Genomic DNA, 13,184 nt, shown 5'->3' on the forward strand with positions numbered 1-13,184 from the left:
AAACCATATTCTATGGCAAATGGGATAAGTGCTCCAGGGAAAGTAGCAACGTAAGGGGGAAAGGGGGGGCAATTTAAGTCAGGTGGTCAGGTGGACCTCTTTGAGAAGGTGATGCTTGAGCTGAGACCTAAAGAAAGGGAGGGAGGGAGCCTTGTGGTTTTCTGTGGGATGAGCATTCCAGGTGAAGCGCAAGTCCCTGAGGCCAGTGCTGAAGGCGCTGTCTGCGTCAACATGAGGTAATGGGCTCCTATACAGCTACTGTGGTCCATCACTTGTGCCCAGGGCCATGCTAGGCGTTCAGGGAGGAAGACTTGCCTGCTAACCATTCAGTGGGGATGACATCTATCTTTGCCCTGGGCATTTGCTCACTTCTCTGCAACTGGCCCCGTGTGACAACTGTCCCCCATGAGTCTCAGCAGAAAATAGGATGATCTGGGGAAGCGGAAGAGAAAGCCCCCACTAATATTTAGGTGGGGATAACTGACCCAAATTTCAGGCCTCTGGGCTGGGACAGCAGCAAAATTCAGCCTGTTAAATGCATTGAGAGAAGTTTGATTACCAAGAGGGACCGTCTAACCCATATCCCAGATTCCGAGAGGGCAGCCTGCACAGTGGCCCAGGAGAACCCTGCATGAGTGCATCTGCACCTACCAATGGGCCCAGCGGGATTCTGGGTGCTCTTGCTTCTGTGCTCCCTTTCCAGGTCTCTTTCTTCCTCACTAGATCTTGGAAGCACCTAAAATTCTTAGTTACCTTCCCTTCAGTGAGCTCCCTGTATGTTGGACTGGGGTAGGAGGGCCAGGCCATGACTGTGGTCTGCATGGCCTCCTTTCCTCCAGAGACAGAAGCTCAGAGTAAGGTCAGAGGGAGACCAGGTAGCCCTGGAGGAGGCAAACCCACTTCTTTCCCAGTGCCTGCCACCTCCTTCTTGCTGTGGCCAAAAGGCCAATCCCTTCCCTACTGGGTTGGTCTCATCACATCCCTTTGAGATTAGATGACTCACTCTCTAAAAACTGCTTATGTTTCATATGGTGAACTGCCCTGTTGTTCAGTGCTGAAAAACTTCTGCTGATTCCTGTGTCCACCTGGGCTCCCTTTCGAGTCCTGCTTAGACCCCTTTAGGAAGGGGTGAACTTATTTTCAAGATGAGCACAAACTGGGACCGAACCTGGAACAGAAGGTAGCTGAGAGTGAGGGCCACTTTGGAGGCCAGCTGGTTTCTCCATCTCTCTCTGAGGGCCACACAGTCTCTCTCTGAGCTTGCTCTCTTCTCTCCTGACCCTTTGTTTCCCCTTCACTCTGAGTTTCCTTCCCCTGTCTCCTGGCTTCTGTTTCCTGATAGTTTCTGCTTTGTCATATATGAGCACACTGCTGATCTGAACAGTTCCTGGCCTCTCCCTTCCTCTTTTCAGCGTCTGCACCAGCTGCTAATCCCGTTGCTGGAATTCTTCATTCGTGTTCCCAAGCCAGCTCATCTATATTATGCCAGGACACGTCATACATCTCTGAATTGGCTGCCTTGGGTCATGGTCTCCTCATAGTCCAATCAGTGGGGCCAAGGAGGGAGAGCATTCACGTGGCCAGCACAAGGCTGTCCCTTCTATCAGTGCCCTGGGTGGTGCAGGCACCACTATTAGACAGCCTGCTACAGTCCCAGATTCATTTTTTTTCCTGTTTACTCATGCTTGAGTTTCCTTTGTTGACCTTTGTTATTCTTGCCTAGAGGTCTATTAAGCATCCTTAAAAATTCCTCAGGCACCCAGTCTGGTTCATTGTGGAGGCTCCTACCCTACACCTGACAGGGGGGACAGGGGGAGGGTCATTCACAGTTAAACAAATAATAGGCCATTTCCTCCTCCCTCTTTAGTCTCACCTTTCAACAAAAAAGGGAGGGGAGACCATATTTAATAAACACCATCCATTAGATTAGATCAACAGTCTCCGAATATTGCATTTCTTCCAGAAACTGTGTCTCTCCTGCCCTCACAGAAGAGCATGTGGTCAAGAGGAAATTGAATAAAGTCCTTTAATCAGCCATGGTAGTATTTGAATCATTTAATTTAGGATCTGACAACCACAAATTACTTTATTTTTCAGGGCAATTTTAGCTGACTAGGAGAGCTGGCCCAGTCCGATGCGTGCTTAATAAATCACTCCCTTGCCTGACCGTGGAAAGTTTGGGGAAGAGATTTTTCTGGGGCTTTTCAAACGTAATCAAAAACAATCTCCCGTCCTGTGTGTGCCTGACATGAGTCCTTGGCCGTGCTCCCTTCACTGGCTCTGTGGCTGTAGAGTGAACCCTCGGGCTGGAGGGAGTCGGGGACATGAGGCAGGGAGCTGTCACCTCTGCAGCCTGTGCTTTTTATTCCTGGCTCCAAATTCTCATGGCTGGGAAAACAAGTCAAATCAGATTAGATGCCAGACATGCTGCTTATTGAGGCTCACCCTCTGCTGCCTCAGACTTTTCAACACTTGCTGAAATCCCTTCACTGGAAAAAATGAAACAGGAGCTTCTGATTCAAAATAATATGCACTGGACACCCCCGAGGTAGCCTCTACCAGAGTCACATTAAATTACCTGTGAAGTCCTAGTAAAGGGCAAAACCCAATACCCCTCCCTCAGAACCAGTCCGACGCCAGCTGCGTCTGAGCCGCTGGCAGACATCTCCTCCGACCGCTGGGCAGATGCGGCTGGGCTGAGAAAAACCCACGAGACTTCATTCTACCCCTTCTGCAAGCGACAGCCATGTGTCTGCACGAGGGGCTTGTTTTTAGGCCAGCCTGCCCATTTTTCTCTGTCTATTTCAAGGAAACAAAATGGCAGGAAGGAGGCTGGGGGGACAAGAGCCATGGCCTTCTTGGGGGCATGTTGTCTTCGTGGAGGTATAGTACGGTTAAGTAAGTGGCATTAAGAAAGGAAAAGTCTGGTGTGGGCCAGTGCATGCAGGGAATTGTAAATTTTTCATGAAATCCAGTTATTTCGTATCTGTCTTAGGGATGTGTTGTTGTGAGAAGAGAACCATCAACAGCCAAAGTTACAAAGGGAAGCATGTTCCTGCAGGGACCGAGGGAAATCCTGGGATGGAGCTAAATGTGAGAGCCCTCCAGGCATCTCCCTGGACCTGGGCCTGGGGCTGCTCACCCACCCCTCCTGGCTCTGGGCGACCCCCTCTCTGCAGATGGGCCTTGGATCCTGCTCCCCCCAAAACTTAAACTCATAAAACATGGCTCTGGGTTCACTAATTCTGGTCATGACACTTGACCCAGTAGTTCGAGAATCACTATCAACCAAGGAGACCCCCTTCTGGCCCCTTTGTGGGCACCTCCAGGGGACAGAGTGCCTCATACACCCTTGTCAACATCCTAGGCTGTCAGAAGGCCCCATGTGGGACCTGTCTAAACAACAGCTGCACACACTTAAGAATGAGGGGTGATGATGGAGATTTGGGGGAGGGCTGCAGGAACCCCTCAACCCCCCGATGAGCACCACCACTGCCTGCACCTCCACCCCAACCCCAGGCCTGATTTTTCCCATGAAACCTTGACTCTGCCACTTAGTCCTGTGTATCATTGAGGCTCTTTCTTAATTTCTGATCCTCAGAAGTGGAACAGGAATAACAAGAGCCCTTCCCCTCCAGGGCTGCTGTGAAAACTAAATGCAATAAGAGTTCAAGAGCATACACTGTCTGGGAAATAATACAGATAATAGAGCGTTTTGACCTAGATGCAACTGAAGATCATAGAAAATGTAGATGAGCGTAGACTGGAAATATGATCTTGTTTGAGAAAGATGAATATGTTTTGAATTGACACAAGAGTGAAATACATTTCATTAAAGAAAAGTATTAAATAAGGTAATCTATGTGTAGCCCTACCAACATGACTCGTAAAATAGAACTATAAAACAATTTGTCTTTGTTTCTCTCTGTCCTTTAATGTACTCTATGGAGCTCCTTTTTCCTTTGCCCCAAGATGAAATTTAAGCTAAATCCCCTTGTGAGCCCTTCTGTACCCCTTGGCCTGGCAGAAACTTTCAGCTCATTTTTCCAATATCTTTTTGTTTCTCCAGGAACAGCCTCTAAAACAACTCTCCCCTGTCAGTGGCTACCTCTGGTCCACTGGAAACATTCATTCATCCTTTGCCCTCCTGATCTCTGGGCATGCAGGCAGAGCCCAACATGGCTGCACTGTGAAGCCATCTGGCCAGCCTGTCTCCTGCCACTGAGACTGTGGCATGAGTCACCCCAGTTCACTGTGTCCCTGAAGCTCCAAAGGACATGTATTGAGCTTTCTGAGTGGTCTCACAGAAGCCCCTTTCCCCAAGCTTGAGGTGAGGAACAAGCATCCTTCACTGTCACCCTGGGGAGAGGGGATTTACAGCACCAACCCTCAAAATATGCCCACATCGCCCAGCATGCTGCAAATGCCCAGTAAATGGCAGCCATTCCAGGCCTCTGAACCTGCCTCCCAGGGCCTGGGCAGAGGATCTGTGGCCACTGGGCCTCAACTGCCTCTGTCCTGAGAAGTTTTAGGTCCTAAGTCCCAAAGGCAATCCCAAGACCCTAAGTGACACAGTTATCAAGAGGCCAAGGTGTGATTCCACTCCAACCCAAAATGTACCTTTCTGGTCTTTGCCAACCATCTCCAGGGAGAAGAATCCTCCTCACCCCTACATTATGAGGATAGGTGGGCAGGTGAGAAGGAGAAAGGTGTCCTAGCCAGCCGCAGAAACATGGTGGATATGGCAGTGTCCCAAGCAGGCACCAACAACCCCAACATTGGCTGCCCTGCTGGATATTTTGTCCTGTTAAGGACTCACTCAGGGAACCCAGTGGAAGAAGAATTATGAGACCGCTTGCTCAGTGTGACCGAAGAGGTAAGTGCCAGGCCTGGAGGCAGAATAAAAACCATGTCCCAGGAAACAGAAGAGGAGAAGGCTAGAGAGAGGAAGGCAATGGATGTCAGGGGAGGGAGGACCCCAGTCAGAGTTGCCTCAGAGCTGCCTTGGGGAGAAACCTCTGAGAGTCAGCCCAGAAGCTGTGGGGGAGGGGTCTGGATCCTGTTCTCAGAGTGGCCGAGGAGGAGACAGACCATCTGGAAGGCCAGGCAGTGCCCTAGGAACATCTACACCAGCAAGCCTATCTCAGATGATTAAATGGCAACAGATAAATTTAACTAAACGTGAGTAATGGGGACACAAAGGGGAAGCGAAGAGAAAGAGAATATTTTAGCAACATAAGGAAATGAGAAGAAAATGACTTTGCAATGAAATGTCAAACTTCTGTGCCTGGAGGAGATGTAATCTGGTCATTGCAGGCTCAGGGGAGCGGGGGAATCTGGTTATTTCAAGTAAATTTTAATTCACTTTAGTTTAATAACGTATGGCCAAATTCCTTTGGGATAGTGTCAGGAGACAGAACTGGGGGTCAGAGAGTGCCAGCCCTGTTAACTGGGGTGTTTCTTGTTTGTTGTTTTACAAGGAGAATCTATACTTATATTCATTCGTCCATCCATCCATTCATTCAGGGAGTTAAAGCCTGAGGATTAAGAAAACAGAAGACACAGCCCTGCCTGCCCTGCCCCCAGGAGATCCTGGTGAGTTGGGGAGACAGACAAATGAACAGTTACAATGTAGGGCCACATTCTGGACCTAACACTTGGTGCTCACTAGATGTTTGTGGAATGAATGCATGATTGAAAGGGTGGTTCTGGGAAGGCACCAGAAAGGAGTGAACATCAAGCTGGGTCTTGAAGAAGGTATAAAGGTTCACCAGATAAGCAAGTAAGTCAAGAGTAGTCCAGGCAGAAGGGACCGCATGTGACAAGGGAGAATGGACCACATGTAGCAAAGGGATGCTGGTTACACCAGAGAAAGGGGACAGGATGAGAAGAGGAAAAGGGCAAGGAAGAGACTCAGGATCAATGGACCCCTGATGAGGAATAGCACCCTCAGGATGGCAGACTCTGAAGAAAAGACCTCCCACTCCAACTAAAGCCTACCATCACTGAAATCTCTACTCCAGCCCAGATGCCTATTCATCTTGGGAGCCTCAACTCAGGCATCATTTCCCTCAAGAAGCCTTTCTTTCCTGCTCAGGCTGGGGTGAGTTCCCCTTCCCCATGCATGCTCCCAGCACACCCTGTGTCACCAACTTTGTCACTGCCCATCCGCACCCCCATATTGGGTTAGCTTGTTTGTATGCCTGCCCATCTCCCAACTGAGGCTTCCATGGCCAGCTCTGGTAATGCCCCCCACCACACTGGTGCCTCCCTGGATGCTGGCCAGGCTGTCCTATCTGTGGGATCCCATCCCAAGTATGGACAAGGTCCACCTGGAGAAGCGGCTCCAGGAGTTGAGGTCTGAATCAAGGGCTGCTAGGGGGGTCTGGCCAAGGGAAAGGTGTTTTAGTTCACATCACATCAGACTTTTGCACTCTCTAGAGGGACTCTGGAAGTGCCCTGGATGAGAGCCCTTCTTAGGTCCCGGACCCTGGCTAGAAGAGATAGGTGGTCAGGGCTTTTGGGCCTGGGTGACAAAGCCAGAGAAGCCAGACCCCAGGGCAGAGAAGCTGGAAAGGTTGGAGAGGCGGGGTGGGGAGAGGGCCCACTGAAACCAAGGCTAAGGACAGTGTCTAGCAAAGTTGGTGGCATAGAGCTGCCAGCGCAACATGCCGTCCAAAGAAAATAACTGAGCTGCAGGTACCCCAGATGTCCGCTAGGGGGCAACAGAGGCAAAGCCAGCCGGCGGGACGCCATGGTACTTGCGGATCCTGATGCGGCGTTATCCCTAGACCTCGGCGGGGAGATGCGAAGAACACCCCGCGCGCCATATCGTGTATGCTGGCGAGTCTGTGGCCTCCAGCTCCAGGCAAAGGCCTAGGCAGGGACGAAGGACCCAGCTGACCTTCACCTTCGTGTGTTCTCACTTCTGCGTAGATTACACTTTCACCGGTTGAGCCAGGCTTAGCAGTTGTGGGAGAAAAATAAAATGGGGTTTTGGATCAGCCACACCAAATCCTTCATCTTACGCATAATATGGAAACCCAGAGAGGGAAAGACACTTGCTGGAGACCACACAACAGCAGTCCTGGAAACAGAGCTGAAGAGAAAATGGAAAAGAAAGGAAGAAAACGGTGCAAAGACCAATCTGGCAAGGTGTTCTATTTTTTTTAATTACCATTTTTGAATTTTAATTGTTTTAAACCCCAGCTTTCACCTGATGAGTTAAAAAAAATAGCTACAATGTAACTTAAGGATCTCCTCCAGCTGATCACATGCATCTTTTTTTCCTGTACCATTTTCTTCTTTCTCCAGTTAGCGTCTTTCCTTCTCTGGGCTTCTATTTCATCTCTAAAATGAAGAAGTTGGCCTGGCTGATCTAAAAACCCATTATTCTTTATAATAAAGCAAAGCCTTCATTTCATAAACTCAGCCCCGTTAACTGGGCACACATTTCCTGGGCATACGAGTGGGTAAGGTCCTCTTGGGGTGAGAGCCTGCTTGGTAGTCAGATGTCTCTGTAACTGGACCCCCGGCAGGCACAGCCTAAGGGCAACCTAGCCCAGGTCCCTTGGATTCATGTATCTCGTTGTAATGTTGGAGGACGTTAGCCATTGACAAAAACTACCTTGACTAGAATATTTGCAAGTTAAGTAATTTGCAAGTTTATTTAAAAACTCAGATACAGACATAGTTAATTCAATAAATATTACATGAGAATAGTCTTGTTTAATTTCTAGTTCCTCACCCTTTCTTTGCCCTCCTTCCCTATCCTGTCCTTGGCTCATTTTTTCCCCTTTCTGGTCTCCAAGCAGAGTCCCTTGTTTGGCTGCAAAAGCCCTTGGATGCCATTTGCATCTCAGAGGGTCTGGTGGGATCCATCTCCCCCACACCACCATTCACATCCTAGTGTCTTAGAACACCCTTGTCTCAGGGGGCAGAGAGTCTGGGGAAAGCCTTCCTTGAGTAGACAGTTTTCATGACTCTAAGCCCATGAGGAGAACTTGGGATTAAAAAGACCAGGCCCACAGGGGCCAGCCCGGTGGCGCAAGTGGTTAAGTGCGTGCGCTCCACTGCGGCAGCCCAGGGCTCACCGGTTCGGATCCCGGGCGCGCACCGACGCACTGCTTGGCAAACCATGCTGTGGCGGCATCCCATATAAAGTGGAGGAAGATGGGCACGGATGTTAGCCCAGGGCCAGTCTTCCTCAGCACAAAAAGAGGAGGATTGGCAGATGTTAGCTCAGGGCTGATCTTCTCATAAAAAACAAAAAAAAAAAAACAGACCAGGCCACAGGGTCAGGGCAAAGATGGGATGCTAGTGTGCTCCTGGGGCCCATCCCATCAACTGACAAATAAGAAGGCTTGATAAACAAGGGGGCAAATGACTGGCCTGAGGAGGGCCTCTCTGGGAAGGCCAGGTGACTGAGCCAAAAGCCAAAGTGAGCTCTCCTGACTCCTAGTCCTTGTGACCTGCAGGGACTACATTGTCCCTGAGGTGACACCACTTGGCTTCAGCCTGAGTCACTGCAGCTGGGATGGAGCAAGAGTCTGTGCATCCCTTCAGCTTGGCCCAGGGAGGCAGGAGATCACCAGGGAGGTTTCGTAAGGAAATCCGGGGCAGCAGTGGCTCAGAAAGTTTGGGCTACATAGGTGCTCAGAAAACATTTTCTGGGGCTTGTAGAGGCTTCAAGCTTGACTTGACGGTAGCTGGAAGGGTCAGTAATGGTCAGGAAACTAACCAAGATCAAACCTTATCAGATGTCACCATGGGGTATCTGTGACAAGGCCCCAGATGCTCACAACTCACTGTGTGGGTCTGGGAGACTGAGTGTTCAGTTTTTTCCTTATCTACCTTCCCCATCCCTATAAACCTGAGTAAGGAACTTTCATTAGACTGAACTAGTGACAAACTGGTACGTCCATACAATAGAATAGTACTCAGTAATAAAAAGGAACTATTAATACACACAAAGACTTGGATGGACTTCAAGGGCATTATTCTGAGTGGAAAGAAAACAGCCAATCTCAAAAGGTCACATACTGTATGATTCCATTTATATAACATTCTAGAAATGACAAAAGTATAGAGATGGAGAAAAGACCAGTGGTTGTCATGGATTAGAGAAGTGGGTAAGGATGGTATCATTATGAAGGGACAGCACAAGGGAGCTCCTTTGTGTAATAGGAGTTTTAGGTCTTGGATGTGGTGATGGTTTTATGAATTGATACTGTACATGTGATAAAGTGCCATAGAATTATACACAAGGATATAAAAAAAGAGTATATGCAATATAGGTAAAACCAAGTAAGGTCTATAGACTAGTTAATTGTATTGTGCCAATATCAATTTCCTGGGTTTGTAGGCATTATGTAAAATGCCACTATTGGGGGAAGCTGGGTGATGGGTACACGGGACCTCTCTGTACGACTTTTGCAACTTCTTGTGAGTCTATAATTAACTCAGAACAAAAATTTTAATAAAAACTGTACTAGTGAGCCAGCTTTATTCTGTTCTGAATATTTTGAGTCTGGAGGTGGTTAGTGTAATGTGAATATTATCTAGGACTGGTTGCAAGAGTCAGAGAAGCCATTTTAAACTGGCATAAGACTAAAAGGAGGAAATTGTTGGTGCATGTAATGAAACTATGGAACAGCAGGGCTAGAGCTGCACATAGGACCAGCACAGACTAGACTCTCTACTTTCTCCTCCAACCCCGCTCTCGAATCCCTTCCCCCGTTCCCCATTTCTTCCTCCCCTCCCTCTCTCCCAGCCTGCAGTCTGGGCTCCTGCTTAGGTGTTTGCCTCAGACTTGCACAGCTGTGCCACAGTTCAGGGTAAAGGGCTGCCTTCTCCCCCGCATCTGCATGAAACACCCAGGGGAAGAATCTAATTGGCCTGATTTGGGTCACATTAGGGGCCGTGATTGGTCACCTCATAGAACTTCATAGAGAAAGGAGAAGACCTTCCCCCAAAGAGAGAAGGTGCTGTTACTGAGAGATTAGGGCAAGGATGTTGGGCAGAGGGGAAAAAAAAGATTCCCCTTATAACGTATAAAATGGGTTAATGTCCATACTAATTAATTAATGAAAAATTAGCCCCTGAATCTATTGGAAATAAGGAAACAATTTGTTGGTACCGTTTCAGTGCCTGTGTGGTGGCCTGCATGCACAGTGTTAGTCATCAGATCAGTCTCAGTGCCATCCAGCCTCTGGCCTGAAGACTAGTGGGTTCGTGGTCCACAGAGGGGCATGAGAGCCCTGGGGAAAAACTGCTGAGCCTACAGGGTCAGAGGCAGTCTGGAAAGGCCCACTGGAGTACTCTCGGGAATGAGATTACCAGCGACTCAAGGGTAACATGGGAGGGTATATGCACAGGGGTCCAGAGCGTGCCTGAGACAGAGGCCACTTGAATCTGAGATCTGACACTTGACAGCTGAGTGACCTTGGCAAGTTTCTAAATTTCTCTGAACCTGTTTCCTCACATGTAAAATGGAGATGAGAACATCTACCTCACAGGCTGTTAAATTCAATTGACATAATGTAGGCAAATTGCCTAGCCTGGTTCCTGCAGGTAAAAACTGCCAAATTAGAGTTCACATTATTAATATTATGCAGATGACTTTAGAGCCATATTTAGAGCCATAGTTAGGGCCATATTGGCCAGCAGGTGGCGCTCGAGCCCAGCGCTCTGCGGACAGGCGCCCCAGAAACTGAAGCAGGTGCTTGGTCTTATTTGAGGAAGAGGACGAGGCGCTGACACTCGCTGCCCCGGGTCCGACTTACATACAGCTCGGCCTCAGACTTTCAGTGGAGGGCTGAAGCTACACAGCCCCCACTGAGCGCCCCAGTCGTGTCCTCCCGGCCCGGGAGTGCACGGAAGTCAGGGGACCCGAGTTCCCTGTTGCTCCAGGAATCACTGGTTCCCTGGCTTAGCGTCGGATCTGGGCGAAGCACTTTCAGCGGGTCCCATCTCTTCTCACGGGTTTTCGTGGAAACCATTGGGTAGAACATTTTTATGAACGTTTTAAGTGACTGGAACTTGGATATTCTTGCGTGATGGGGGAGGCCCCAGCCAGAAAGTTGAACGCACGGCGGCCAAGTGAGGAGCAGAAGGCCAAATCCACGTGGATGTTAAAGATGAAGCAGGTGATGTGGAAGGCATTTGGCATTAACCACAGGTCTCTTCGCCTCTGCCCTGGCTGGGACAGGGTCCTGCTGAGTCCTGCATCATCTGCTCCCCAAGCAGAGGGATGGCCTTTTGCCCACCAGGTCGCAGGGTGTGACAAGTCTTTGGGGCAGTACTTGGGCACATGGAGACCCCCACAAGTCCCCCTGGCTCGGGCCCGACTGGACCTGCGAGGCGGTCTTTCTTTTTTTTCTTTTTGCTAAGGAAGAGTCACCCTGAGCTAACATTTGTTGCCAATCTTCTTCTATTTTGTGTGAGGGTCATGGCCACAGCATGGCCTCTGACTAGTGATGTAGGTCCATGCCTGGGAGCCAAACCAGTGCCTGGTGATCTCATCCTTGACAGTCCTCCAGTGGGCCCTTCTGAAGCAGAGCGGTGCCACACTCAACCAAGAGGTAGTCTTTTCAGCCACAGAACTCCAAGTCCAGAGCAGAAGCCAAGGTGGAGACAAGAGGTCGCAGAGAAGAATGTGGCTCCGGATTGGCTAGAAGGCTCGTTAGTGCACCGCCCCTCGCCCACGGGGTTGTGGTCAGCCTGAAGGTGTGGACTTGCCAGGAGGAAACAGGCCAGCCGTCTGTCTTCGCCTTGCGGCTGGATGACAATGGACCAGCCGGACCCCTGACCTTCAGCGGCAGAGCCAGGCCGGGTAGGGCCGTGCTTCCCCTGAGAGAAGCCTGCTGCTCCCCTCCAGACGCCCCCAGCCCTCTGTCCAGAGCGTGGACCTGGAGCGGGAAGGAGGAGACTGCGCCTGGGAGCTGGGGGTGGCTGTTCAGAGCAGCCTATGGCTGCTCTCGGACTCCCACTGGACCATCCCCCATTCCTCGGCAGGGCTCGGCCTCCTCCCCAGAGCCCACAGCCCGGTGGGGCCTCTGGAGCGGCAGTCTGCGGATTGGCATGAGTTACATCAGCCACTTCTGGTGCACCCAGACCTTGGGCACCCTGATTTGGAGGGCTAGGGGTAGTTCTGGTTCACGGCGGCATTTTGGAACTGTGAGAAGGAGCCGGGGAATTCTTTGGAGTATGTGCATCGGTCTGTGAGTCTGTCTATGCAGAAATCTGAGCCAATCACTCAAAGTGCTGTGAATGGAGGGGCTTCACCCTCAAAATCTCCAGTTGATCCTCTCCCCCATAGCAACTGCAGGTTTTACAAATATTCCTTGAAAGGGATAATTGAAATTTTTAAAATCTTATGTAAAAAATGAATAAAAGCATCTTTGCACCATTTTGCTATTTTACTGCTCTTGAATGCCAAAGGCTTGTGCACACTCAGCTCCAGCCCTCCGAGGATCTCCCTCATGTCTCTCTAGATCCCTTCTGAGCCCTGACCTCGTGATGAGTGACATCTCTATACACACTTAATTCTTTCAAAGGTAGTCTGTCTTTTCTCACTGGCTACTTTTAAGATCTTCTTTGGGGTTTTTCAGTTTCACTATGATATGTCTCAGTGTAAATTTCTTTTTACCTGGCTTGGGATGTTGGTATTCCGGAATCTATACGTTTGTATCTTTCATCAGTTCTGAAAATTCTCAGCCTTTATCTTTTCAAATATTACCTCAGTCCCCTTCTTTTCTTCTTCTGGAACCCAGTTAGATATATTATAGCTCTGGGTTTTTTTTTTTTTTCATGTTTTCCATCTCTTTGTCCTTTTGTGGATAATTTCCTCAGGTGTGCCTTCTGTTCACTGATTTTCTCTTCAGCTATGTCTAATCTGTTAACTGTGTGTGTGAAGGTTTTAACTTACTACAGTTTTTCATCTGTAAAAGTTCTATTTGGTTATTATCCAATTCTGTTTGATAATATTTTTAGACTCTTGCTTTTATCTATTCAATCCCTACTTTATTAAAATAATTTTTGAAACATATTAGACATATTATTTTAAATTCTGTGCCAGAGAGCTCCCTATATTTGAAGTTGTTAGGAATCTGATTATGCCATTTTTTCCTACTGTCTTTCATGTTTTGTTTGTTTTCTATATATGTTTTGTGATTCAAGACTGT

The sequence above is a fragment of the Diceros bicornis genome, chromosome 32 (assembly GCF_020826845.1).
Source record: "Diceros bicornis minor isolate mBicDic1 chromosome 32, mDicBic1.mat.cur, whole genome shotgun sequence".
In the NCBI taxonomy this organism is placed as follows: domain Eukaryota; kingdom Metazoa; phylum Chordata; class Mammalia; order Perissodactyla; family Rhinocerotidae; genus Diceros; species Diceros bicornis.